At 43.9% G+C, this 26465-nt stretch overlaps 1 long non-coding RNA gene across 1 annotated transcript in view; it reads right to left on the reverse strand.

Moving 5' to 3' along the window:
• Nucleotides 1-446: 446 nt before the first annotated feature.
• The window catches only part of LOC132535427 (uncharacterized), a 54247-nt gene continuing 28228 nt past the window's right edge, over nt 447-26465 (reverse strand). The window contains exon 3 of the long non-coding RNA XR_009547217.1: nt 447-708. This is a non-coding gene — a long non-coding RNA (uncharacterized LOC132535427). The remainder of the gene's footprint in view (nt 709-26465) is intronic.

Genomic DNA, 26465 nt, shown 5'->3' on the forward strand with positions numbered 1-26465 from the left:
GGTTCTGAGGTTCCAGGTTCAATCCTAGCCCCAGTATCAGCCAGAGCTGGAAAAAAATAATTAATGAAGGAATTTTAAAACACGTGTTCAGGAGGGTAAGAAGATGAGCCACGGACAGACGGACAGACCATACTCACAGCGGTAATGCGAACCATGACCAGCTCGTATCTGTGGGTGTGGCTGCCTTCAACAGCTCAGTACCTCAATACTGCTCAGTACTGAAGTCCGGGGAGTGTATGCAGAGGTCCATGGTTTGAATCCAGGCTCAGCTAGGGATCCCTCAAAGGGTAGTCTGATTTCGCTTTTCTTTCATAAAAATAAAGCAAATGTTAAAAGGTGTTTTTTATGATTTTTATTTACAAAATGGAGATACTGGCAAGACCATAGGATAAGAGGGGTACAACTCCACACAATCCCCACCACCAGAACTCCGTATCCCATCCCCTCCCCTGACAGCTTTCCTGTTCTTTAACCCTCTGGGAATATGGACCCAGGGTCACTGTGGGATGCAGAAGGTGGAAGGTCTGGCTTCTGTAATTGCTTCCTCGCTGAACATGGGTGTTGATAGGTCGATTCATACTCCCAGCCTGTCTCTCTCTTTCCCTAATGGGGCAGGGCTCTGGGGAAGCGGGACTCTAGGACACATTGGTGGGGTCGTCTGCTCAGCAAAGTCAGGCTAGCATCATGGTAGCATCTGGAACCTGGTGGCTGAAAAAGAGTTAAGCTATAAAGTAGATCAAATTGTTGATCTTTCCTTTCTCAAAGAACTCCTTAATTCCATTTTGGGTGGTTCACTTCCACAAAGTCTCCAAGCCTAGATCTAGACCAGGTCCCATGAGACCAGGCAGATGTGCACATGTGTCCATAAATTATTGCAAAATATATGCCTGAAACCAAAGTGCACAATAGTCTGCAGTGAGCCAATAACTGAAGCAAGCAAGTAGAAAGACCTAGAGAGACATCATGAAATACCTAACTTTTTTTTTTAAGACCAAGAAAAAGTTCTGGAGAGGGGCATGAAAGGAAAGGAATTCTTGTGGGCTATTGGCGGAAAATAAATGAGTCCAATTATTTTGAAAATCAGTATATGCTTCCTCAACAAGATCAGTTTATTTGATCTCCTGGGCCCCCAACTTCTGGGGGGAGTTTCATGGAAGATGGGGGATCTATAACTGCAAGTGTTTATCCTCCACCCCCATCACACCCTATCCGAAGGAAAGAAAAAAAAAATGGCTGCCGGGACTGGTGGAGTTGTGCAGGTCCAGAGCCGCAGCGTATCCAGAAGAAAAAGAAGCAGCTAAATTCAGAGCTACAAAATAATTTTAATAGCCTGCTTCTGGATACAAGAACACAAAAGGTCATAGATATCAAACATTTGTGGCAGTATTATTAAGTTATAGTATAAAAATAAACTTTAAGACCAAAAAAAAAATCAACTAGAGACAAAGGGACATCTGGTAATGAAAGATAGTAGATGGATCAAGAGGACACAACAGCCCTAAAATTTAAAGCCTCCTAACATCTTTCCAAATTGTGAGGAGGAGGGTAGGGTGGTGGCACACCTGGCTGAGTGCACATAGTGCAGTGCACAAGGATGCAGGTTCAAGCCCCTGCTTCCTGTCTGCAAGGGTGAAGCTTCATGAGTGGTGGAGCAGGGCTGCAGGTGTCTCTCTCTCTCTCTTTTTTTAATATTTCTTTATTTATTTTCCCTTTTTGTTGCCCTTGTTTTTTTATTGTTGTTGTAGTTATTATCGTTGTTGTTATGGATGTCGTCGTTGCTGGATAGGACAGAGAGAAATGGAGAGAGGAGGGGAAGACAGTTAGAGGAGGAGAAAGACAGACGCCTGCAGACCTGCTTCACCGCCTGTGAAGCGACTCCCCTGCAGGTGGGGAGCCGGGGTTCGAACCGGGATCCTTATGCCGGTCCCTGCGCTTTGCGCCACCTGCGCTTAACCCGCTGCGCTACAGCCCGACTCCCTCTCTTCTTCTTTCTATCTCCCCCTTCCCTCTCAATTTCTCTCTGTCTCTATCTAGAATAATAAATAAATAAAATGCTGAAACATAAAAGAGCAAGTTCCAAAAAGATAACGAGAAGCAGATTAGGTTGGTCATGGAATACAAAAGCCACGGCCCTTTGCAGGGCTTGCTGGGACAGAAGACACACACCACCTTGCCCCCCCACTCTCAGGGACCACACCTCATGTGACAGCTTGGCTCACTGTCCCCAGCACAGTGGACACACGCTCTGTCCAGGGCAGGGGGGGGGGTCTTCTCTTACAGAGACCACGTGCTGGGCTGATAGCAGGTCTGAACAAGCTTTTCACAGAATCACGAAATGTATGTTTTGCAAACATGACAACATTGCATTTGAAAACAATAGAGGGAAATTAGAGATTCCAGCTACTTAGAGCAAAATGCAAACCAAAGCACGCATCGGAATCTACTGAAAGGCAATGGGCGAGACAGCACAGTGGTTCTACAAAAAGACTCTCATCATGCCCAAGGCTCCGGGGTCCCAGGTTCAATCCCCTCTCACTACCATCATCCAGAGTTGAGTGGGGCTCTGAAAAAAAAAGTTTAGAGTGTCAGAGCAGTGTTTAGAAGGAAAAACATACAGCTTCAATGTTGTGTTAGGGAAAAAAGTTATCAAATCAGTAATCTGAGCTTTCATTTTAAAATATGAGTAGAACAAGATCAAATCAAATTTAAACTGAGCAGAAGGAAGAGTATAAGAAAGATTGTGATGGAAATCATGATTGTAGGAAATGGATACACAATAGAGGAAATCAATGGGAGAAAAAGTTGGTTTTTTGAAAAAAAAAAACACAAAAGCCAATCACACAAATGGGCAGACCATTAAAAATGAGAGGCTATACAGAGGACTCAGATCATCAGTGAGAAAGGGAGTTGGCCTCTAGGACAAACCTCCCCCCACCCCCCAAAGAACCAGCCTACTCAGATGAACAAACAAATAAAGAAATGTAGAGGAGTCCGGCAGTAGCGCAGTGGGTTAAGCGCAGGTGGCGCAAAGCATCCGCATAAAGATCCCGGTTCGAGCCCCCGGCTCCCCACCTGCAGGGGAGTCACTTCACAGGCGGTGAAGCAGGTCTGCAGGTGTCTGTCTTTCTCTCCCCCTCTCTGTCTTCCCCTCCTCTCTCCATTTCTCTCTGCCCTATCCAACAAGAATGACATCAATAACAACAACAATAATAACTACAGCAATAAAACAACAAGGGCAGCTAAAGGGAGTAAATAAATAAATATAAAAGAAGAAAGAAAGGTGATCACTGCAAATTGACCACAATAAATTTAAAAAAAAAGAAAATCAAAGAGAGATGAAAGAAAATGATTAGCAAGAACATATCCCATAAACTGACATATATGGAATTATCCCCAAATCAGAACAAATTTAAGTGATGTAAAGGCTTTTAAAGCAGAATCCACCAGACTGCAGAACAGTTATATCCCAAGCCCTGGAAAGAACCTATGTCCACTGTGCTGGGGACAGAGCCGTCCCAGTAAGGTGAGAGCCTTCATTGCTACGTGTTTCCTAGCAGAGTCAGACTTTCTGAAGCTAAAAGGCCGATGGAAATGCACATTGGCCAGGTCATACACTCTGACACAGACAGAGCAGAGGACTTCATGGCCTTGGGGGCAGCAGACACAAATCAGCAAGGACAGGGCAGACTTGACGCCCCGCCCCATCCTTAGGGTTCTGGGTGGTGGCTCACCTGATTAAATGCACACATTACAGTGCCAAAGGACCCAGGTTCCAGTCCCCAGTCCCCACCTGCAGGGAGAAAGCTTCACGAGTCATAAAGCAGAGCTGCAGGTCTCTCTCTGTCTCCTGCTCTCTTTTATTTTTTTAACTTTTTAAATTATCTTTATTTATTTATTGGATAGAGATAGCCAGAAATTGAGATGGTGGAGGATATATATATATATATATATATATATATAGAGAGAGAGAGAGAGAGAGAGAGAGAGAGAGAGATACCTGCAGCCCTGCTTCACCACTTGCAAAGCTTTCCCTCTGCAGGTAGGGACCAGGGACTTGAACCTGGGTCCTTGTGCACTGTGCACTCAACCAGATGTGCCACCAATATTTCCCTCTCTATCTTCCAGCTTCCCTCTCAATTTCTCCCTGTGTCTAGCCAATAAAAAAATAAATTAATAAATTAAAAAAGATTTTTGCAAATTGAAAGCATACAAAGTATATTTTCTTTATTATTATTTCCCTTTATTGGGGGGAATTAATGTTTTACATTCAACAGTAAATACAATGGTTTCTACATGCATAACATTTCTCAGTTTTCCACGTAACACTACAACCCCTACTGGGTCCTCTGTCATCCTTTTCCAAAGTGTATTTTCAAAAATCACAAAATTAAAGGAATATCGACAGGAGGAAAGCAGAAAATCCAAAGTAGGGAGAGAAGTAAAGGCGAACAGAAAGTCGGCATCAACTGGCGGAGCTGGGCGAGTTCACAGAAGAGCTCACAAGTCTGTTAGATCAAAAGACAGATGCAAGATCAGCGCTCTAGGCTTTCATCTCAGACACCAGCACAAGAAGAGCAAAGCACAGCCAAGACAAGAAGGACGTGGTCAGGACTAGGATGGAGACCAGGACTCCGCAGAGCTTCCCGACAGAGGAAGATCAATGAAAACACACAGGGTTCTCTGAGGAGTTTACCAAACAGACGGACACTTAGCTCACTTGGTCAGGACTATGTGAACACGCATGAGCGAGAATACGTTTTACTGGTGAGAAAAACAGAAAACACACTCCAGCAAAAGTCTCACTGATAGAGGGACGTCTCTTCTGACCCTAAAGAGGAAAAGGGGCCAAGGAAAAAGCACACGCCTTTGAACTGAAGGAACTCTATGCCAGTAAGTTAGCCAAATGAGGAAAAGGAGAAATTCCAAGAGATACATAAACCACTGACAGTCACTCTAGAAAGATGAAAAAAAAAAAAAAAAAATATATATATATATATATATATATATATATATAATCTTTCTATGGGGGTCGGGTGACAGCACTGCGGGTTAAGCGCACGTGGCACGAAGCGCAAGGACTAGTGCCAGGATGGCGGTTCGAGCCCCGGCTCCCCACCTGCAGGGGAGTCGCTTCACAGGTGGTGAAGCAGTTCTGCAGGTGTCTGTCTTTCTCTCCTCCTCTCTGTCTTCCCTCCTCTCTCCATACCTCTCTGTCCTGTCCAACAACAACAGCAATGGCAACAATAACAATAACAACAAGGGCAACAAAAATGGGGAAAAAATGGCCTCCAGGAGCAGCGGATTTATGGTGCAGGCACAGAGCCCCATCGATAATCCTGGAGGCAAAAAAAAAACCCAAAAAAAAAACAACTTCCTATAAAGAAAATCTCAAGCCTTGATAGTTTCATTGGTGAGTTTAACCACATCATTATAGAACCAAGACAGTAATATCCACAAACCCTTCCAGAGAGTTGCGTCTTTCTTGGGCCAGAATTATCCAGGCACCTAAACTAGTTAAAGACAGCAAGACAATTCAGTGACACACTAATATCCTGGATTCAGGTGGATACAAACCCTCTAAGAATTATGGGCAAATTTTTATTTTCTTTTTATTGCCTCCAGGGTTATTACTGGAGCTTGAAGCCTGCACTACAGATTCATTCACTGCTCCTGGCTGTCATTTGTTCCTCCCTGTCCATTGTATTGGACAGGACAGAGAGAAGCTGAGAGGGGAGGAGGAGATAGAAAAGGAGAGAGAAAGAGAAATACCTGCAGCCCTGCTTCATTGCTGGTGAAGCTTCACCCCTGCAGGTGGGGAGCAGAGGCTCGAACCTGGGTCCTTGCTCACGGTGATATATACACTCGAGCAGGTGTGTGCCACTGCCTGGCTCTGAAATACTCGCAAATTCAATCTATTCAGTGAACCAGCGTATAAAAAGAAACACAAGATTGTATGATGATGAAATAAGATGCTGAGAAAACACACAAGATTCATCAACCCCTTGTGAATAAAAAAACCAGAAACAACTCAATGAAATGAGGACAGAAGGAATATAGGTGAGCATAATAAAGGCTTAGCGATGCTAATAGATAAGTAGTTAAAACAAACAAACAAACAAACAAACAAAAAAGCCCTGAAAGCAATTTCTTCAAAGTCAGGAACAAGCCAAGGCTTCCCACACTTGACACTTAGATTTAAGTTAGTAGTCAATGTCTCAGCCAGAGCAATCACATGAGAAGAAAAAGGAAGCCACTGGGAGTTGGGTGGTAGCACAGCTGGTTAAGTGCAGGTGGCCCAAAGCACAAGGACCCGCATAAAGATCCCGGCTCCCCACTTACAGGGGCGACGCTTCACAAGCGGTGAAGCAGGTCTGCAGGTGTCTCTCTTTCTCTCCTTCTCTCTGTCTTCCCCTCCTCTCTCCATTTCTCTCTGTCCTATCCAACAACAACAACATCAGTAACAACAATAATAACTACAACAATAATATAATAAGGGCAACAAAAGGGAATAAATAAATATCAAAAAATTATTTAAAATTATTTATTTAATAGAGAGAGATACAGAAATAAAGAGATACACAGTGACCAGAGCCCTGCTCAGCTCTGGTTTATAGTGGTGCTGAGGATTGAACCCAGGATGCCAGAGCCTCAGACATGAAAGTCTTTTGCAGAACCACTATGCTGTGTGTTCCCAGCCTCCCCTCCTCAGAGGACTCAATCAGCTCGTATGGGTGGAATAAAAGTAAAAGAAAGGAAATGTCTATTTACATAAAGGAGGCAACAGGCACAGAGAAACAAGAAATCCACACGGCATATAGAAAGCAAGTAGCAGAATTACAGGCACATATTAAAACAAACTGAAAATTTCATAATAAAGAAAAAGGAGCAAACACTCAAATGGAGAGAGAGACTGCCGGGCTGTATCCAGCTAAGACCCAGTGTTCTGCTCTCTAAACAGAAACACTTCAGATTCAAAGACACAAGTTGTATGAAGGAAAAAAAAGAAGAAGAAGAAAGAAAGACGTAGTCTAAAGAATACCACAGAAATAGTAATGGTACGACAATTAGAGACACTATAGTCCTAATGACGACTAGACCTCAAGACAAAAACACATGCCCTTGGGGACAAAGAAGGGACTTGCAGCCATGGGAGGAGATCAATGGTCCGGGGGGATGGAACAATTCTACACTTTTATGTGCCTCCTTACAGACTGATTGGAAATAGTGGGAACAGAAATGAAAGAAAGTGTCTCCTTTGTAAAGAATGAAGCAAATCATTAATGACAAAGGGAGGTCATCTGATTCTATAGAGCCAAGGATTATGAAGGAATGCTCGGAACTGCTCAGAGCAAATAAAGCCAGGCAGCAGAGGAAGTGGACAAATTCCTATAAAGACATTAATCACCTAAATTCACTCAGGAACAGACCAAAAAAAAAAAATTCAAGTACAATTTTACCATGCAAAAAAAAAAAAAACAAGTTGGTAATTAATAGTATGTCATAAAGAAAATTCCAGGCCTAGATATCCTGGATGGTAAGTTCTACCAAGTATTTAAGAGCCGAAAGCATGAATATTCCATGAGTTCATCCAGAAAACGGGGCAGGAAGAAACATTTCTACTCCCCACCCCATTCTGAGGCCAGTGCTACCCTGGTTCCTAGGCCAAAGACAGAATAAGAAAAGAAAGTCTTAGGCAAATATCTCTCATGAATGAGTGCAAAAACAGAGGCGCAAACAAACAAACCTCTGGACAAAACATGAGCAACTTGAGATAATATGCTAACGGTTAGAAAGGACAAGATCCATGCAGTAATATCAATAGATGCTGAGGCAGGAACTGACAAGAAAAAAATGTTCGTCAGGAGCAGTGGATTGGCAGTGCCGGCACCGAGCCCCAGTGACAACCCTGGAGACAAAAGAAAGAAAGGAAAGGAAGAAAGTAGGAAAGAGGACAGAAGGAACAGCTGTCCAAATAGGAAAGGTAGCCTGCTATGACCCATATCCAATATAAAACTCAATGGTGTCACACTGAAAGCTTTTGCTTTAAGCTCGGCCACAGGCACACGAGGGTGTCCACTGTCGTCACCTGCATTTAATTCAGTATCCGAGGTGGGAGCTAGAACCATTAATTGTACAGCAACAAGAAATCCAAGGGATCCGGACTGGAAATGAAGACACAAAATTAACATTATTTTCAGATGATATGGGAACATATCTACAGAAAGCCTTAAAGACTCCATTAGAAGCTAGGAGCGCAGCCGGAATTCCTAAGTTCAGCAAAGTGACTGGTGATAAAATCAATGGACAAAAAGCGGTTGCTTTTCTGTATGCAGATAACAAATGAGGAGACATTTAGGATACAATTCCCATGAGAACCACAACAAGAAGGACACCTGTAGTCCACGGTTATAACAGCACCAGCCCAGACAGATCGTCAACCTAAGTGCCGCCCGCAGATGACTAGATAAAGAAGCTACGGGCTAGGGGCTGGTGCGGTGGCGCCCCGGTTTGAGCGCACATGTTGAAGTGCACAAGGACCCAGGTTCGAACCCCTGGTCCCCACCTGCAGGGGAAAAACTCTGTGAGTGGTGAAGCGACGTTGCAAGTGTCTAACTCTCTGTCTCCCCTATCCTCTCAATTTCTGATTGTCTCTAGTCAATAAATACATAAATAGGATAAGAAATTAAAAAAGAAGTTATGGGCTAGGGGACTGGGAGACAGCATAATGATTATACAAAAGACTGTCATGCCTGAGGCTCTGAGGTCCCAGCTTCAATACCCAGCACCACCACAAGCCAAACCTGAGCAGTGTGTTAGTCTCTCTCTCTCTCTCTCTCTCCCTCTCTCATTAAAATAAATGAAATATTTTTTTAAAGAGAAGGTAGGGGTACGTGTTCATGGACTGTGGCTTGACCTTTGAAAAACATAACATCATGACATAAGAAGCTGCTAGACATTCATTAATGGGGGAGAATTTGTAGCCCAGTGTCCACATTACAAAAAGATAATAATACCCCCTAACGCCGTGTACAAGAAGAATTCCAAAATGGACTAATGAGAGGTTCCATAAAATTTCATGGAAGGTCACAAGTGAAGCATCTCAGGACAAAAGAGTCTGAGATATTTGGGGAGTCCAAGCCAACATCCAGGGAAACCAAAAAAAAAAAAAAAAAAAAAGGAAAATCTTTTGTGAACCCAGGAAATCTATACAGAAAGATAACCTAAGTGTCTCCACCTCCTTCATCAGATACAAGGTTAATATGAGACCTAAAGAACTCATGCAACCTAGCAGCTAATAATAATAATCAAATAAAAGGACCCATTTAAAAATTGGGCAGATTTGTATAAATGCTTCTCCAGAGAAGACAGAAAGAAGTTCCACAAGTGTATGAACAATGCTCAGCCCAGCTCACTGTCAGGTGAAGGGAAAGGCAGGCTTGGGGCCCGATGTGTGAGTGTGAACTGGTGCAGCTAGTTTGGAAAATAGTACAGTTTCCTCAAGCCGGCGAAGAAGCAAATGTTGTTACCAACTGACCCAGCAATCCCATTTCTGGGCTTTACTCTGCAGAATACAAATATTAACACAAGAGGTCCTACTCAACCAATCTCTCTCTCTCTCTCTCTCTCTCTCTCTCTCTCTCTCTCTCTCTCCCTCTCCCTCTCTCCCTCTCTCTCTCTCTCTCTCTCTTTTTCCAGGATGATTTACAATAGCTGCATCATTGAGGCAATAGAGAGAGACTACTGGGTGACTGGGGGAAGGAGGTAGGGCACCTAATACAATGGGTGCTATTCAGCTCTAACAAGGGATGAAACGGAGGCATTGGCAGCAAAACAAAAGCCCTCAAGGGGATTATGCAAATAAAATAAATCAGAGGGACGAAGACAAGCACTAGTTGATTTCACCCAGGTGTGAAATCTAAAGGGTATACACAATGGATGGACAGACAAAATGAAATAAGGAAAAAAAAAAACAGTGGACATGCACAACAGACTAAGGTTTCCTGGGGAGGAGGGAGTCGGCTGTGAGTATGCTAAAAGAAAAAAAATTACAATAATGTAAGAAAAATATGTCTTTGGCATCTGTCTCAGATAGAAGTAGGAGTCACAGTGAGGTGGGACCTCAGAGCCTGGCATGACTGGGTGTCAGGCAGCAGCTCCACAGATGGGAGGCTGATGGAAGCCCCTAGACACTCTGGCTTTGGGAGTCAAAGGGAGGAGGACACCTGTGTGCTCAGGACAAGGCCTCTCCCTACTCAACGACCCAACACACGTTCAGGAGAAGCAAAAACAAAACAACCCAACACACGTTCAGGAGAAGCAAAAACAAATTAGATGACACGTAAGTAATTGTAATAACACATTAGGAAATGTTGATTTAAGACAAACAAGCAGCGGAAAAATAGAGAAGCAAAAAAAAAAAAAAATGAAAGACATAGAACAGCCAACAGACACATAAGGAGTCAGACCCTCTAATGTAGGTAGGATAAACGGAGCAAAGCAGGGAGAATGGGATGTGACTGACCCAGTTGTATGCTCTTTACAATAGACACACTGAGCTTCAAAGACCTCAAGAGGGTGGAAGCCAAAATATTACGGAGTTAGTTCAAGGAAAAACTACCCACACGATAAAGAGGCTGTAATCCTAGCAGAGAAATAGAAATCACCCCACCGCCAAAAAAGAAAAAAAAGTTTCTGGAGACGAAAAAAAAAGTTTTGTTGGAGGGGAAGCTACCACCCAGAAACAGTGGTTTCAGGTGTAAGCAGGGCTTCGGCTTTAAAAAGGCTTAACCTTGGGGCTTGGGCTCTCTGGCACTACCATGTGAGTAAAATGTAAGACTCTCTCCTTCTCTCTCTCATGCCACTACATGTTTTAGTTTCAATAAAGTTTAATTTACCTGGATAATCGTGTTCTCTCCTCAATTGTTTGCTGAGAAAAATGCGTGACAAACCCTTAGGATTGGGTGGGGGGGAGGGAAGATGCCTCCCCTCTACCTTTCCCTATAACAGTATGACATTCAATCATAATAAACTCCTCAGTGGGGGTTGGACGGTAGCACATCGGGTTAAGCACACATGGTGTTAAGTGCAAGGACCCTTGGAAAGATCCTGGTTTGAGCCCCCTACCCCACCCCCGCTCCCCACCTGCAGGGGAGGTCGCTTCACAAGTGGTGAAGCAGGTCTGCAGGTGTCTGTCTTTCTCTCCCCCTCTCTGTCTTCCCCTCCTCTCTCCATTTCTCTCTATCCTATACAACAACGACGACATCAATAACAACAACAATGGGAAAAGAGATGGCTGTCAGGAGTAGTGGACCATAGTGCAGGCACTGAGCCCCAGGGGAAAAAATAAAATAAATAAATTGAATAAATTCCTCAGAGGATACAATTCTAGACCTTCATGGTCCAGGAGGTGGCGCAGTGGATAAAGCATCAGACTCTCAAGTGTGAAGTCCTGAGTTCAAACTCCCGCAGCACATGTACCAGAGTGATGTCTGGTTCTTTCTCTCTCTCCTCCTATCTTTCTCATTAATAAATAAATAAAATCTTAAAATCTATGAGACAAATGTTGATGAGATTGTCTGACACAGACTTCCAGCATCATGGACCTTAGTTGAGAGGGTCTTGTAGACACCTCTCATGGGGAGATGAGACAACTGTCTCGTAAACCATCACCCACCCCAATAAAATGGTATTAAAAATTATAACAACTCAGCAGTGACTACTTTGGACATGTGGACACAAGCCAGCAAAGACACCGCACCCTGACCCCCCCCCCAACTCTCTGGGACCTCACCTCCCTGTACCCAACACAGTGGACACACGCTCTCTAAAAACCTCACCCAAATAACAGGCCTCCTCAAGGTTTCTGCAATCAGAAACCTTACAAATGGAGTTCTCCACCTGTGACCACATAGCAAACCAGTAACCAGAGAAGGAAATTCAAATTATTTGGAAACCAAAAGAAAGAAGGAAAGAAACAAACAAACACCCAATCACACTGCTAGAAGCATCCAGAGGTATATGCCCAGATCTCAATGTCTAGGTTAGAAGGGAAAAGAAAATCTGCAATCAGGAATCTGAGTTCTCACTTTAAAAATCTAGACAAAAACAGCCAAGCAGACCCAGAGCCAGCAGAAAAATGCTGGGCAGACTGAAGAAAGTCGTGGAAGTGATAGCTGCTGAAAAGACGGCAATGAGACCCAAAAAAAAAAAAAAAATCAATGAGAACAAAAGTTGAGTCCTTTGAAAATGATCGTCAAAACGGACGAGACCTTAGGCACTTGAACAGGGAAAACCACGACAGAGTACACAGATAACCCGAATCATTAATAGAAGATGAATCAACTTCCCCAGCCCTCGGAGATGAAAGAGACTCTTAGGGAACCTGGTGAAAAAGATGACCGGCTGGGGGGGGGATCTCTCTATAAAAACCCGAATCACTGAAACTCACTCTGGAAAGAGCGTGGTCTAAATACCTTGAAAAGATTTGAAAATAACTGATGAAATTTTCCAACGAGGAAAATTCAGGTCTAGATAACATCACTTAAGTCTACTAAAGATTTAAGGACGAAACAACAGCAATGAATATTTCTATAGCTTTTCTAGAAAGTATGGAAAGAAATGACTTTTTAAATTTATCTTCTCTTTTTTGGGGTCTTCTCTGGGGCTTCAATGCTCTGTTTTATTTCTTTTTTTTTTTTTTCAGACAGAAGTTGTGGGGGGTGTTGGGGGGTGGCCAGAGCACCTAAGTTTCCTTCAGGACAGTGGCGACTGGGCTGGAAACTAGCTCACTGAGTGGCCTGTACTGCCACTTCTTCTTCCTTCCTTTCTTCTTTTTTCCTTTATTTTTATTTTTAGTACTATATTTATTGGATAGAGACAGCCAGAAATCGAGAGAGGAGGGGGGTGAGAGGGAGGGAGACAGAGACAGAGAGACACCTGTAAGCCCTGCTTCACCACTCGCAAAGCTTCCCCCCTGCAGGTGGGGACTGGGGGCTCGAACCTGAGGCCTTGCACACTGTGACGTGTGCACTCAACCAGGTGCACCACCACCTGGCTCCCACTCTTCCACTTTCCAGCATATTCAGAGGCCAGTGTTACTTGGGTACTTAAACGAAACAAAGATGTCAAGAAAATAAAACCAGAGCAACTGGTGGCACTCCTTTATAAGATGCAGCTATAAGTAAATAGCATAAAGGACATAAATTATGGCGAGGTCTTGTATGCTACAGCAAATCCTAACAGTGGGGTTTGGTTATAGCAGTAACTACCAATAGATCAGTAAACCCTAAGACAGCAGGAACCTTTCTCTTTCTCTGCGAAGCCCATATTTCTCCCAGTCCGGAAACCTCTAGGCTGGGGCTCACTTTCCCGCAGGCTTCTCCCAGTTCATATCATCTGATACTGCAGCTGCTGACCCCCAGCTAATCAAAGCAACCAATACCACCTCGGCATGTTTCACTTTGGACTGCATCCACAGATGTCAGGCATGGAATGTCAACCTACCAGCTTCATTATTCTGCCACCAGCTTCCAGATGCTGCTACGATGATACCGACCAGACTTCCCAGGGCAGACAACCCCACCAATGTGTCCTGGAGCCCTGCCCCACTAGGGAAAGAGAGAGACAGGCTGGGAGTATGGATCGACCTGTCAACGCCCATGTTCAGTGGGGAAGCAATGACAGAAGCCAGACCTTCCACCTTCTGCATCCCACAATGACCCTGGGTCCATGCTCCCAGAGGGATAAGGAATAAGAAAGCTATCAGGGGAGGGGATGGGATATGGAGTTCTAGTGGTGGGAATTGTGTGGAGTTATACCCCTCTCATCTTATGGCCATGTTGGTGTTCCCATTTTATAAATAAAAACTTAAAAAAAAACCAAAAAACAAATAGCCAAAGACTAGACTGAAACCCTCGTGAAGAGAGGCAGCAAAGTTCAGTCACCTGAACGAGGAATCAGTCAGGGAAATAAAACATCATACTGTCAACACGAGGAAATTGAACAGGACAGCAGCCCTCGCTTGTGATTCAAAACTCTGTAAATGGAGCCAGAGTAGGGTCATGACTCAGCATCAGAGAGGCCTTCACACAACCTCGCAGAGAATGTTCTGATGCTGAAAGCCTAAAGCCTTTTCTTTCAAAGCCGGAAGAGGACAAGGTTGCTTATCCTGCACATTTGATTCCATTTAGTAGCAGAAGTCTTAGCCAGAGCAATTATATAACAAGTGTCTGGTGAGAAAACTGGCTGGAAGTATCATTATTTGCAGAAGATACAGTAATACAAAGAGAGAAAGATCGAGAAGGAAAAAAAAACCTAAAGACTTCATTAAAAAGCTGTTAAAGTCAATGAGTGCTACAAAGGAGCCAGTTACAAAATAAAAACACAACCTTCTACCGCATTTCCAAATGCAAGTACAGAAAAATAACAAGGGAGAATCAGAAGGTCATCCCTAAGACAAGACTACCTGGGGAGGGCATCCACACCCCTGACTCCTGACTGCAAAATACCACAAGCGCCCAAATCTGACCTCAGTCTAAATGCCCGTCAACTGATGGCTGAGCAAAGAAACAGTGAGACATCTACTCAGTGGAATACGACTCTGCTCTTAAAAAGAGGGTGGTGTATTTTGGGACCCTATACACAGGACAAACCAATGTGTCTGTCCTCAGGAAGTTGTTTTTTTGTATCATCACAGAAAGGGAAGTGAATCCAGAAAAATGCCAGAGGAAGCCAGGCACTGTTTCCCTTATCAGAGTGAAGAGGGAAGGGGGGAAGGAAGGATGCTCAGATTGTGTAAATCAATATTAAATTACTAACAAAAATTCTTTGAAACAATGCAAAGAGTCACAGGACCCACTTAAAACTCTGGCAGAGGCTTTGAATGAACATTTCTCCAGAAAGAACCAGTTGGGAGTCGGGCTGTAGCACAGCGGGTTAAGTGCAGGTGGTGCAAAGCACAAGGACCGGCATAAGGATCCCGGTTCGAACCCCGGCTCCCCACCTGCAGGGGAGTCGCTTCACAGGCGGTGAAGCAGGTCTGCAGGTGTCTGTCTATCTCCCCCCCTCTGTCTTTCCCTCCTCTCTCCATTTCTCTCTGTCCTATCCAACAACGACAACAACAATAATAACTACAACAATAAAACAATAAGGGCAACAAAAGGGAATAAATAAATTAAATAAATATTAAAAAAAAAGAACCATCAGTCACCTCACTGTCCTGAGAGCAAATAAATGTTCACGGCAGCTGGTGACTGGGAGCTGTGGACGGGAACCCAGGGGGATGGGGTCTGTCGGGACGGCTGGCTCCCAGAAGGTGTTTTGTCCCAGTCACTGGAGAGGCCACCGGGGAAGTGGTGCCCTGGTCACTCTCCTGTCTTATAAATAAAACTTTAAAATAATTTAAATGCAAGGACAAGCAGTTAGGAGAGTGTTTAGAGAGAAAAATGGGACTCGTGCAAGCTTTGGGGGCAAGGCTTTTTAAAACATGGACGGCCATTTTGGAGATGGGCCTGGAGGGGCCAGGCAGTGGCGCACCTAGTTAAGCATACACATCACAGTGCACAAGGACCCAGGTTCAAACCCCTGGTCAAGGGAAAGCTTCATGAGTGGTGAAGCAGGGCTATAGGTGTCTCTCTGTGTCTGTCTCTCTCCTTCTCTATTTCCTCCTGCCTGCCTCAATTTTTCTTCATCTCTATGCAGTAATAAATAAATTTAATCAGTTTAAAAAGAAAAGAGAGAGAGAGAGAGAAAATGAATGAATGGCTTGGAGTTTCTTCAGAAACCAACACAGGACTCAGCAGACCCTCTCCAGGTAGCTACTTGAGGAGCACACATCAGCACAGTGAGAGTCTATCTGCCCCATTGTTTAGACAGTTTTGTTTACAACAGCTAAAATAGGAAGCAACAGAGGCATCTGCTGATAGGTAATTGGAATAATTTCCGTTGATAGAACAGACACTATTCAGCTACCACAAAAGATGAAATTTAGCCGTGGGCAGCAAAGTGTGAGGACTGGTAGAAGATTATGCAAAATGAAATAAGCCAAAAGGATAAAGAGAAATGTTAGGTGTGTTCACCGGGGTGTGCAAGCTAAGAATGTAAAACTGGCGAACAGAGAAAACAGAAATAAAAGGCGAACCAGCCAATGTTTCTAACAGAACAAAGGTAACCTGAGAGGGGCCGGAGGGAGCCTGCCAGACCGAGAGTCCAGTGAAAACACACCGGCAGCCCTGCCTTGTTCAGTTACCTGGACAGACCCGAAGCAGGGTGGAAGTAGGTGTGACCAGGTTCACACTCACAGCTCGGAAAGCAGGGGCCTTGGAGTTGTTGGGGAGTTTAGGTGCTGGGGGACAGCTGCCTTTCCAGGATGGAGGTCAGTCAGAGCCTGGGAACTTTGCTGCTAATTTTTTTTTTTTTCTGGTCTCTGTTCTCAAAGGTAGCAGGCTGCGCTTTTCGATTAAAAAGAAAAAAAATAAAAAACAGGGAGTCAGGTGGTAGCAGCAGCAGGTTAAGCGCACGTGGCACAAAGTGCAAGGACCGGTGTAAGGATCCCGGTTCGAGCCCCCGGCTCCCCACCTGCAGGGGAGTCGCTTCACAGGCGGTGAAGCAGGTCTGCAGGTGTCTGTCTTTCTCTCCCCCTCCTCTCTCCATTTCTCTCTGTCCTATCCAACAACAACGACATTAATAACAACAACAATAATTACAGCAACAATAAAAAGACAGCAAGGGTAACAACAGGGAAAATAAATAAATAAAATTTTAAAAGAAGGAGGAGGAGAAAAAAAATAAATATAGAGAGAGAACTCAAAACAAGAAAAAAAAAAAAAAAAGCAGGGGCCAGGCGGTGACACACCTGGTTAAGCACACACACTGCAGTGCGCAAGGACCCGGGTTCAAGCCCCTGGTCCCCACCTGCAGGGGGAAAGCTTCACAAGTGGTGAGCAGGGCTGCAGGTGTCTCTCTCTCTCTCTCCATTTCTATCCTCCCTTCCCCTCAATTTCTCTTTGTCTCTATCCAATAATAAATAAAGTTTTAATAAAAGAATTGAAAATATTTTTTAAAAAGTCATGCTAAAAAAAAAAAGCCAGGGTAGATAGCACAATGGTTCTGAAAAGAGACCCTCATGCCTGAAGCTCCAAAGACCCAGGTTCAATCCCCCACACCACCATAAGCCAGAGCTGTGCAGTGCTCTGGTTAAGAATTAAAAAAGGGGGGGACCTTTGATAATGAAAAGGATTAATTAACCCAGAGGGACACAGCAATCCTAAATAATCCTAAATTTTCATGGGCTTCCTTCCAACAGAGTTCCAACTTTTCTGAAACAAAAGCTGATATAAACAAGAGTAGATAATGTCATTCAGAATAGAGGGCTTCGCAACCTCTGCCGTGACTACTCAGACAAGCAGACACAAGTCAGCAAGGACGCAGCAGCCTTGTCCCAGCTCTCAGGGGCCTCACCTCACGTGACAGCTCGGCTCACTGTCCTCAGCACAAGGGGGACCTTCCCTACACACGTTCTGTTCAGGGCAGGGGGACCTTCCCTTACAGAGACCGTGTGCTGGGCCATACAGTAGGTCTCCATAAAAGTTTGAAAATTGGGAGTTGGATGGTAGCACAGCGGGTTAAGCTCATGTGGCACAAAGCAGAAGGACCAGAGTACGGATCCCGGTTCGAGCCCCCAGCTCCCCACCTACAGGGGAGTCGCTTCACAGGCGGTGAAGCAGGTCTGCAGGTGTCTGTCTTTCTCTCCCCCTCTGTTTTCCCCTCCTCTCTCCATTTCTCTCTGTCCTATATAACAATGACGACATCATCAACAACAACAATAATAACTACAACAACAATAAAAAACAATCAGGGAAACAAAAGGGAAAATAGATAAATAAAAATTTTTTAAAAAATTAAAAAGGTTTGAAAATTGAAATTGTATAAAGTATATTTTTAAACACCACAAAAATTTTTTTGAACATCTACAGAAAGAAGTTAGAAAATTAAATATGTATATATACATATATATGTATATATACATATATATGTATATATACATATATATGTATATATATTGAGAGAGAGAATGAACTCCAAACTACAATTTATCCCAAAGTTACTGGGAGCCACTGTGGCTTTCTCAGAGGGGCTATGAAATCTTAAAGTGGTTAGATAATAAGCCAGGCCTCTTCTGAGTAGTCCGAGCTTTTATCTCAGGAATCTACACAAACAGGCAAACCACATCCCAGACTGGTATTACAAGGACACGATAAAGACTAGAACAGAAATCAAGACTTTAGGAAGGAATTTAGCAGCAAAAAAAAAAAAAATCGGTGAAGGCAGGAGCTGGTTCTTTGATAAGTTCACCCAAAGAAGTCTTCAGCCACTTGGGTCTGAAAAACAGGAGAGAATAGATGCAGAGTATATTTCCACACAGCAAAAAAGCAAACTAATGATACTCAAAGTCATGCATGGTAGAAGAATGTAAAAATGGATCCTATGGTTGAAAGACCTGTAAGGGGTGCTGTGGCCTGCTCTGTGTCAGGCAACTGGAGAAGCAGATGAAGTCCTACAAACATAGAAATGACCACATGCATGGATGGAGTCCTACGACTCCAAGACATGATTCACCACTCTATTATGGTAAACATTTGAATATACCCAAGAGATACAGAAAAATGCTTCATAATTAAAAGTCTTCCCATAAGGCTACTCTTTTTAAATTATCTTTATTTAATTATTGGATAGAGAGTGTCTGAAATTGAGTGGGAAGGAGGTGAGAGAGAGAGAGAGAGAGAGACCTATAGCCCTGTTTCTCCACTTGTGAAGCTTTCCCCCTGCAGGTAGGGACAGGCAGCTCGAACCTGGGTCCTTGAGCATTGTAACATACACACTCAACCAGCTGTACCACCACCTAGCACCCAGAGAGCTACACTCTGCCCTGATTCAGCTTTATAACCCTATTCTCAACTCTGATTCCATCTTCCCAGACACTATTTTTAGTCCACCTCCATGTTAGCTGTTAGACTCAAGTAAAAATGACTAAAGTCATTGACCCCTAGGAACATACCAAAAACAGACTTCCTAGCTTCTTCTCACACAAAGACCCCTAATTTCAACTGCTCTATTTCTACCTTTGGGTTTCTGTTTATGAAACAATTTGTCCTGCTTTACATCTTACTGCCTTTTGGCCACCAAGTTGCAGAGATGCTACCATGATTCCAGCCTGACTTCCCTGGGCAGACGACCTCACCAGTGTGTCCTGGAGCCTCCCCTCCCCAGAGCCCTGCCCCACTAGGGAAAGACAGAGACAGGCTGGGGGTGTGGATCCACCTGCCAACACCCATGTCCAGTGGAGAAGCAGTTACAGAAGCTAGACGCCCCACTTTCTGCATCCCATAAAAAAATTTGGCCTAGGAGTCGGGTGGTAGCGCAGTGGGTTAAGCACACATGGTACAAAGCGCAAGGACCAGCGTAATGATCCCAGTTTGAGCCCCTGGCTCCCCACCTGCAGGAGAGTGCCAGGCTAGCTTTGCGGGCGGGAACTCATGGCTGAGCAGGAACGCAATGCAATTCTGCCTTTATTCATCTGCCTTTATATCTTCCAAGGTGGAAGTGGCAAGCTGGAAAAAGATATACATAGGAGAGTGGGTGGAGAGAAGGAAAGCTTCCATCTAACCAGTGGGGATTAAACCAATGCCCTGCAGGCAAGGTGGGTCTTCAGCTGTTGCGAAGGTTCTAACCAGTGAGGATTAAATCAATGCCCTGCAGGCAAGGTGGGTCTTCAGCTGTTGTGAAGGTTCTAACCAGTGGGGATTAAACCAATGCCTTGTAGGCAGAGCGGGTCTCAGACAAAACAATGATTATGTAAATAGACCACAGTGTTAAGCAATGGAGCAGACCTGGCATGATGACCAACAGGGGAGTCGCTTCACAGGTGGTGAAGCATGTCTGCAGGTGTCTATCTTTCTCTCTCCCTCTCTATCTTCTCCTCCTCTCTCCATTTCTCTCTGTCCTATCCAACAACCACAACATCAACAACAATAACTACAATAACAATAAAAACAACAAGGGCAACAAAAAGGAAATAAATAAATAAATAAATAAATAAATGTTTTTAAAAAAACCAAAACATTTGCAGAAGGGAATTAGAGTTCCTATTTAAAAAAAAAAAATTTAGTCCACACTCCAGAGGGATAAATAATAGGGAAGCTTCCAATGGAGGGGTGGGACACAGAACTCTGGAGGTAGGAACTATGTGGAATGGTACCCCTGTCATCTTACAGTCTTGTTAGTCATTAGTAAATCCCTAGTAAAAGTATAAAAAGTCTCTCCATAAAAAAAAAACCCAGACAGTAGTGAACTTATCATAGGTATAAGAGGCACTAAGCATCAGTGTTTTTCACATCTTCCAGAAAGTAAAGAAGAAAGAACACTGTTACTTATTTTTTAACTTCTTTTAAAATTTTTTTATTTTGAACTCCAGCTCCAAAAAAAATTAATATCTTTGTTTATTTGCTAATTAGATAGAGACAGCCAGAAATTGAGAAGAAGGGGGTGATAGAGAGGGAGAGAGACAAAGAGACACCTGCAGCCCTGTTTCACCACTTCTGAAACTTTCTTCCTGTAGGTGGGGACTGGGAGGGCTTGAACTCAGATCCTTATACATTGTAGCATGTGCACTCAACTAGGTACACCAACATCCAGTCCCACGTAGCTACTTCTCAACTACCCTGAGGCTAGTCTTACCCTGCTAACTAAATCACAAATAAGCACATGGAAATAAAATCACAGAACAATGTTCTTCATGGACAGGTGCAAAAAATTCTCAACAGAATATTCTCAAGGAATCAAATAATGCAATACTATGTCCAAAATCAGGGGTCCTGGATGAGGCACAACTGGTTAAGTACTCACATTACAGTGCTCAAGGACCCAAGTTCAAGCCCTGGGTCCCCACCTGTGGGGGAAGCTTCAGGAGTGGTGAAACAGAGCTGCTGGTCTCTCGCTGTCTCCCTTTTAAAAAATATTTATTTATTTCCTTTTTGTTGTCCTTGTTTTTATTGTTGTCGTAGTTATTATCGTTGTTGATGTCATCATTGTTGGATAGGACAGAGAGAAATGGAGAGAGGAGGGGAAGACAGACAGGGGGAGAGAAAGACTGACACCTGCAGACCTACTTCACTGCCGGTGAAGCGACTCCCCAGCAGGTGGGGAGCCGGGGGCTCGAACCGGGATCCTTACACTGGTCCTTCCTTGTGCTTTGTGCCACGTGTGCTTAACCTGCTGAGCTACCGCCAGACTCCCTCTGTCTCCCTTTCTATCTCTCTCTTTCCTCTCAATTTCTCTGTCTCTATCAATAATAAATAAATAAATAAATAAATTTTTTAAAGGAAGATAAATCACCATATCAATACATATTGTGAAAGCGATTGATTTAGTACCCAACAAAAATTAGTACACATCTTTAGCTAAGCAGGGATGGTAGGAACATATATCTGCACAGTAAAGCCCACATCCTGTTACCCACCACTAATATCATACTTGATGGTGAAGAGCAGAGATTTTTTTTTTTTGTTTGAAATCCATCACAAGTCAAAGATGTCCACTCTCATCTCTTATGTGCAATTGAGTATCAAAGGTCTTAGCTAGAGCAATTGGACAACAACAAGAAATTAAAGAAACCCAGATTGAAAGAGAAGTAAGACTATCATTATTAGTAGATTCTGTGACAACATGCTCAGCAAACCATAGAGGTATCATTAAAATGCTATTAAGACTTCACAAATCTGGCCGAGAGGATGCGGAATCAATAGACAAAAACGTGCGGCATCTCTACATGCAAGTAGTGAGGAGAATGAAGAGGAATTCAGAAAGCCATCCCCTTGGTGATCGTGATCACATCCTTAAGAACCCAAAGCATCAGGGAGGAGGCGGTAGTGCAGCGGGTTAAGAGCACGTGTTGCAAAACGCAAGGACCCGGTTCAAGCCCCTGGCTCCCCACCTGACAGAGAGACACCTGCAACTCTGTGCCACCGCTCCTGACTCATGAAGCTTTCCCCCTGCAGGTGGGGACCGGGGGCTTGAACCTTCAACCTTACGCACCGCAATGTGTGTGCTTAACCAGGTGTGCCACCACCTAGCCCCATCAGTAATCCTTTCTATTTATTTATTTGTTTATTTTGCTTTCAGGGTTATCTCTGGGGCTTGGTGCCTCCGCTGTGAATCCACTGTTCTTGGTGCTCTTTTTTTTTTTTTCTCTCTCTCTCATTTTATTGGATAGGACAGAGAGAAATTGAGAAAGGAGAGGGAGATAGAGAGGGGGAGAGAAAGACAGACACCTGAAGACCTGCTTCACCACTGATGAAGCTTCCCCTCCCCTGCATGTGGGGAACTGGGATCCTTGCACCAGTCCTTGCACTTCGTACTATATGTGTTTAACCAGGTGCACCACTGCCTGACCCCCAATAATCCAAGTTTGAAAAGAAGCAGAAGCCTAGAAAGCTGACCCCCTGCACTTCAATGTTCATCTATATTTAATTCTTGGCAGAGGGGTCAGACCACTCACTGGAAGACAGAGATTCTTCCACAGATGGTGTTGGGATAGCTGAATGCACACAGGCAAAAGGTGAAACTTTTCAACCCCATGTGAAAAAGATGTGTTAAAAGACGGGCTTGATGGGAGACACCAACCCACAAAACACACAGGAGACATGTCCTGACTAGAAATGAATTCAGGGACAACCCAGGCGGCAGACAGCAGGGATAACCGCTGGGGCCAGAGCAAAGCTGGCATACTTTGTGGAGCAGAGATAATCTAACAGAACAGAGTTGACGAAATCGCTTCCTGGGTAACTGTCCTGCTCTGTGTGCAAACTGGATTAAAGACCAGCCCCCATCACGCTAAAGGAAGCTTCTGCCTCTCTGCTCTGCCTCTCTATGTCACCATAAAAAAAAAAAAAAAGGAGGGAAGGGTGGGAGATATAAAGAAAATATAAATAGAATAAAAATCAGTGTACTCGATATACATGGTACATTAAATAAACGGTGTAGAGAATTGAATCAGAGGATAAAAGAGATGGGTGACTTTGCTCAGCTGTACAATGCAAGGATTAGAAATAATGAACTGGGTGGTGGGCGGCAGCATAATGGTTCTGTAAAGAGACTCTCATGAGTGAGGCTCCAAAGTCCCAGGTTCAATCCCCCAGCACTGCTATAAGCCAGGGCTGAACAGTACTCTGGTTAAAAAAAAAAAAAAAAGAAGAAGGAGGAGGAGGAAGAGGAGGAGGAGGAGGAAGAGGAAGAGGAAGAAGAAGAAGAAGGGAGTCAGGCAGTAGCACAGCGGGTTAAGCGCACGTGGTGCAAAGCACAAGGCATAAGGATCCTGGTTTGAGTCCCCGGCTCCCCACCTGCGTGGGAGTCCCTTCACAGGCAGTGAAGCAGGTCTACAGGTGTCTGTCTTTCTTTTCCCCTCCTCTCTTCATTTCTCTCTGTCCTATCCCAACAACAATGACACCATTAACAACAACAATAAAACAAGGGCAACAACAGGAAATAAATAAATAAATATTTGAAGAAGAAGAAGAAGAAGAGGAAGAGGAAGAGGAAGAAGGAGAAGGAGAAGGAGAAGGAGAAGGAGGAGAAGGAGAAGGAGAAGGAGAAGAAGGAGAAGGAGAAAACAAACGAGGAGAAAACCACCACAGCATAATGACCTGAGTGGGTGAGGTGGAGTGGGGGAGTTGGGAAGAAGTGAGGGGCATAAAACAAAGGCAGAGGCTCTAAAAAAATTAGCATCACCTCTCAAGCAAGTGGAAGGGTGGGTGATACGGAAACAGGAAGTGCCCAAGTGGACTCCTCAAGGCCAGGGCCTCAGAGCTGCTGGTCTGCACGGGGCCCAGGTAGCAGGTGGTGGTGCATCTAGTTGAGCGCACATTACAGTGAGCAAGGACCCAGGTTCAAGCCCCCAGTCCTCAGCTGCAGGGGGAAAGCACTGCGAGTGGTGAGGCAGTGTTGCAGGTGTCTCTCTGTCTGTCTCTTTCTCTGTCTCCCCCCTTCTCTCTCAATTTCTGGCTATCTCTATCCAGTAAAAAATAAATTAAATTTAAATTTAATTAAATTAAAATTAAATAAATTTTAATTAAAACATTAAAAAAAGAAGAAAGCATGTCCCTTGCAAGTGTAGGTCAGAAATAAAAAAAGGGAGATGCCAATTTTTTTTTTCTCTGAGAATCTGAAAAACAGAGGCAATCCAACCTAAGGCAAGGAGTAGGAAGGGTATGCTGAAAACTGCAATGTAAATCAAGACTGTAAAAAAGGGATTTAAAAACCAGAACATGTCCATGAAAGGAAAGCAGACTATTTGAAAAGATCACCACACAGACTAACATTTAGTCGACTTACTCAGGAATAAATGAGATCTTAAATGAAAGACTGTATTTTCTTGGCGAGGAGAATAGAAAACACAGTGGGTGCACACATTGACAGAGGGATGTAACCTCTCATCTTGCAGCAGACGGAGAGAGAAGGATTCTTTGAGTTGAAAGAATGGTATGCCAGCAAGCTAGACCACAGAAGAAATGGATTAATTCCCCTGGAACACATACGCACACCGCCAGCATTCACTCTGGAAAAGATAGAACATCTTAATATACCTAGCATATGCAAAAAAAAATTGATTATTAATGAAAAGTCTTCCCACAGAAGAATTCCCAAGCTTGGTTAACCTCACTGGTGAATTCTATCACATGTTTAAGAAAAAAGCTGCATTAGTATTTATGAGCTCTTGCCGAGAGTAGAGAAAAAAGAATATTCCTTCCTTCTTACTAACCGATTCTGAGAACAACATTACCTCACTACCGGGATCAGACAGATCGCCACCAGACAGTGAAATTAGAGACAAAATCTCTCGGGCTACAATGAAAGCTAGAATGGCCAACAAAATATGAGTGAAGTATCAGTGACAGCAGCACTGTGTAAATAAATAAAAGGAAGGACAAAAGTCAGAATGTAGTCTATTCAATGCAAACATCGGAGGTGGTAGACAAGATTTAGCACCTGCCCAAAGCTCTCCACGGAGTGGAGATCGGGAGACGTTTGAGCATGATGAAGGTTTTACTTAGTACCGCACACGATGGTGAAAAGCTGAATGCTTTTTCCTTAATTAGAAATAAGATGAGACTGTCGATTCTGACCATTTCTATATAATGTGATGTTAGACAGCCTAGCCGGGGCTACCAATAAGAAACTCAATTCCATTAAGGAATGCCTTTACAGTGAAAGGATCACTGTTTGAGGTAATATGATACGTGTGTGTGTGTGTGTGTGTGTGTGTGTGTACATGTACACATATAAAAAATCCTAAAGACTGCATTGAAAGGTGGCTAGAATCAGTGAGCACAGCAAAGCGACCGGCTCACAGAACCAACAGCCAAAAGTCTGTAGCGATTTTACACATGAATTATGGAGGAGGAGAAATTAAAGCAATCATATGCCTAATAGTGCTCCAAAGGATCAAATAGTTGGGAATAAATTAAAAATGAGGCAAGAGGCCTGTACAGTTCATGAAAGCTACACACTCTGCTAAGAGACATGGAGAGACAGAAAAGCCTTCTGTGTTCCTGGAGGGAAGCAGTCAATAAGCCAGGACATTCACTGGTAGCGGCGCGGACACGGCCTACCCCATGCGTCATGTGTCAGGCCTCACCTTCCTTAATGGACGTTGCTTGCAACCCAAAGAGTGAATAAAAAGAAAAGAAAGGAAGGACAATTGTGTGCTGGAAAAGTCCAGGTCCTGGAAAAGGATGACAGAGGACCTAGTGGGGGTTGTATCGTTATGTGGAAAACTGGGAAATGTTACGCAGGTACCAACTACTGTAATTACTGTCCACTAGAAGACATTAATCCCCCAATAAAGAAATAAAACAAGAAAAAAAAGAAAATATATATTTATCATTTTGTCTCACTTTCTATTCTGACACCTTTCAGTCACCAAGTTGCAGACGACGCCATCCTGACCTCCCTGGGCGGACAACCTTGCCAGTGTGTCCTGGACCCCCACCTCTCCAGAGCCCTGCCCCACTAGGGCAAGAGAGAAACAGACTGGGGGTGTGGATCCACCTGTCAATGAAGTGAAGAACCTCAGCAGAGAAGTGACTACAGAAGCCAGACCTTCCACTTCTGTAGCTCAAAATAATTTTGACTTTTTACTGCCAGAGGGGGAAAAAATGTTAAGGGAAGATGACCAGAAGGCTCTAAACTCCAACTCCATCAGGACCCAGAGAGCGGAGAGGAAAAAGGGAGGGATATTTAGATGTAGTAACAGGTGTATGTGTGACCTGGAAGGAAAGAGAAGATGGGCCATAGGGGGCAAAGGCAATGTAGACAAATCTAGGCAGAGGGCTGTAGAAATAACAGTTCGCCCATATTTGCAACCTTGTGAGAACTGTTATCGCTTCCAGTGGAGGGTTTGAGGATTGAGAACT

This window comes from Erinaceus europaeus, chromosome 22, assembly GCF_950295315.1.
Source record: "Erinaceus europaeus chromosome 22, mEriEur2.1, whole genome shotgun sequence".
Classification (NCBI taxonomy): domain Eukaryota; kingdom Metazoa; phylum Chordata; class Mammalia; order Eulipotyphla; family Erinaceidae; genus Erinaceus; species Erinaceus europaeus.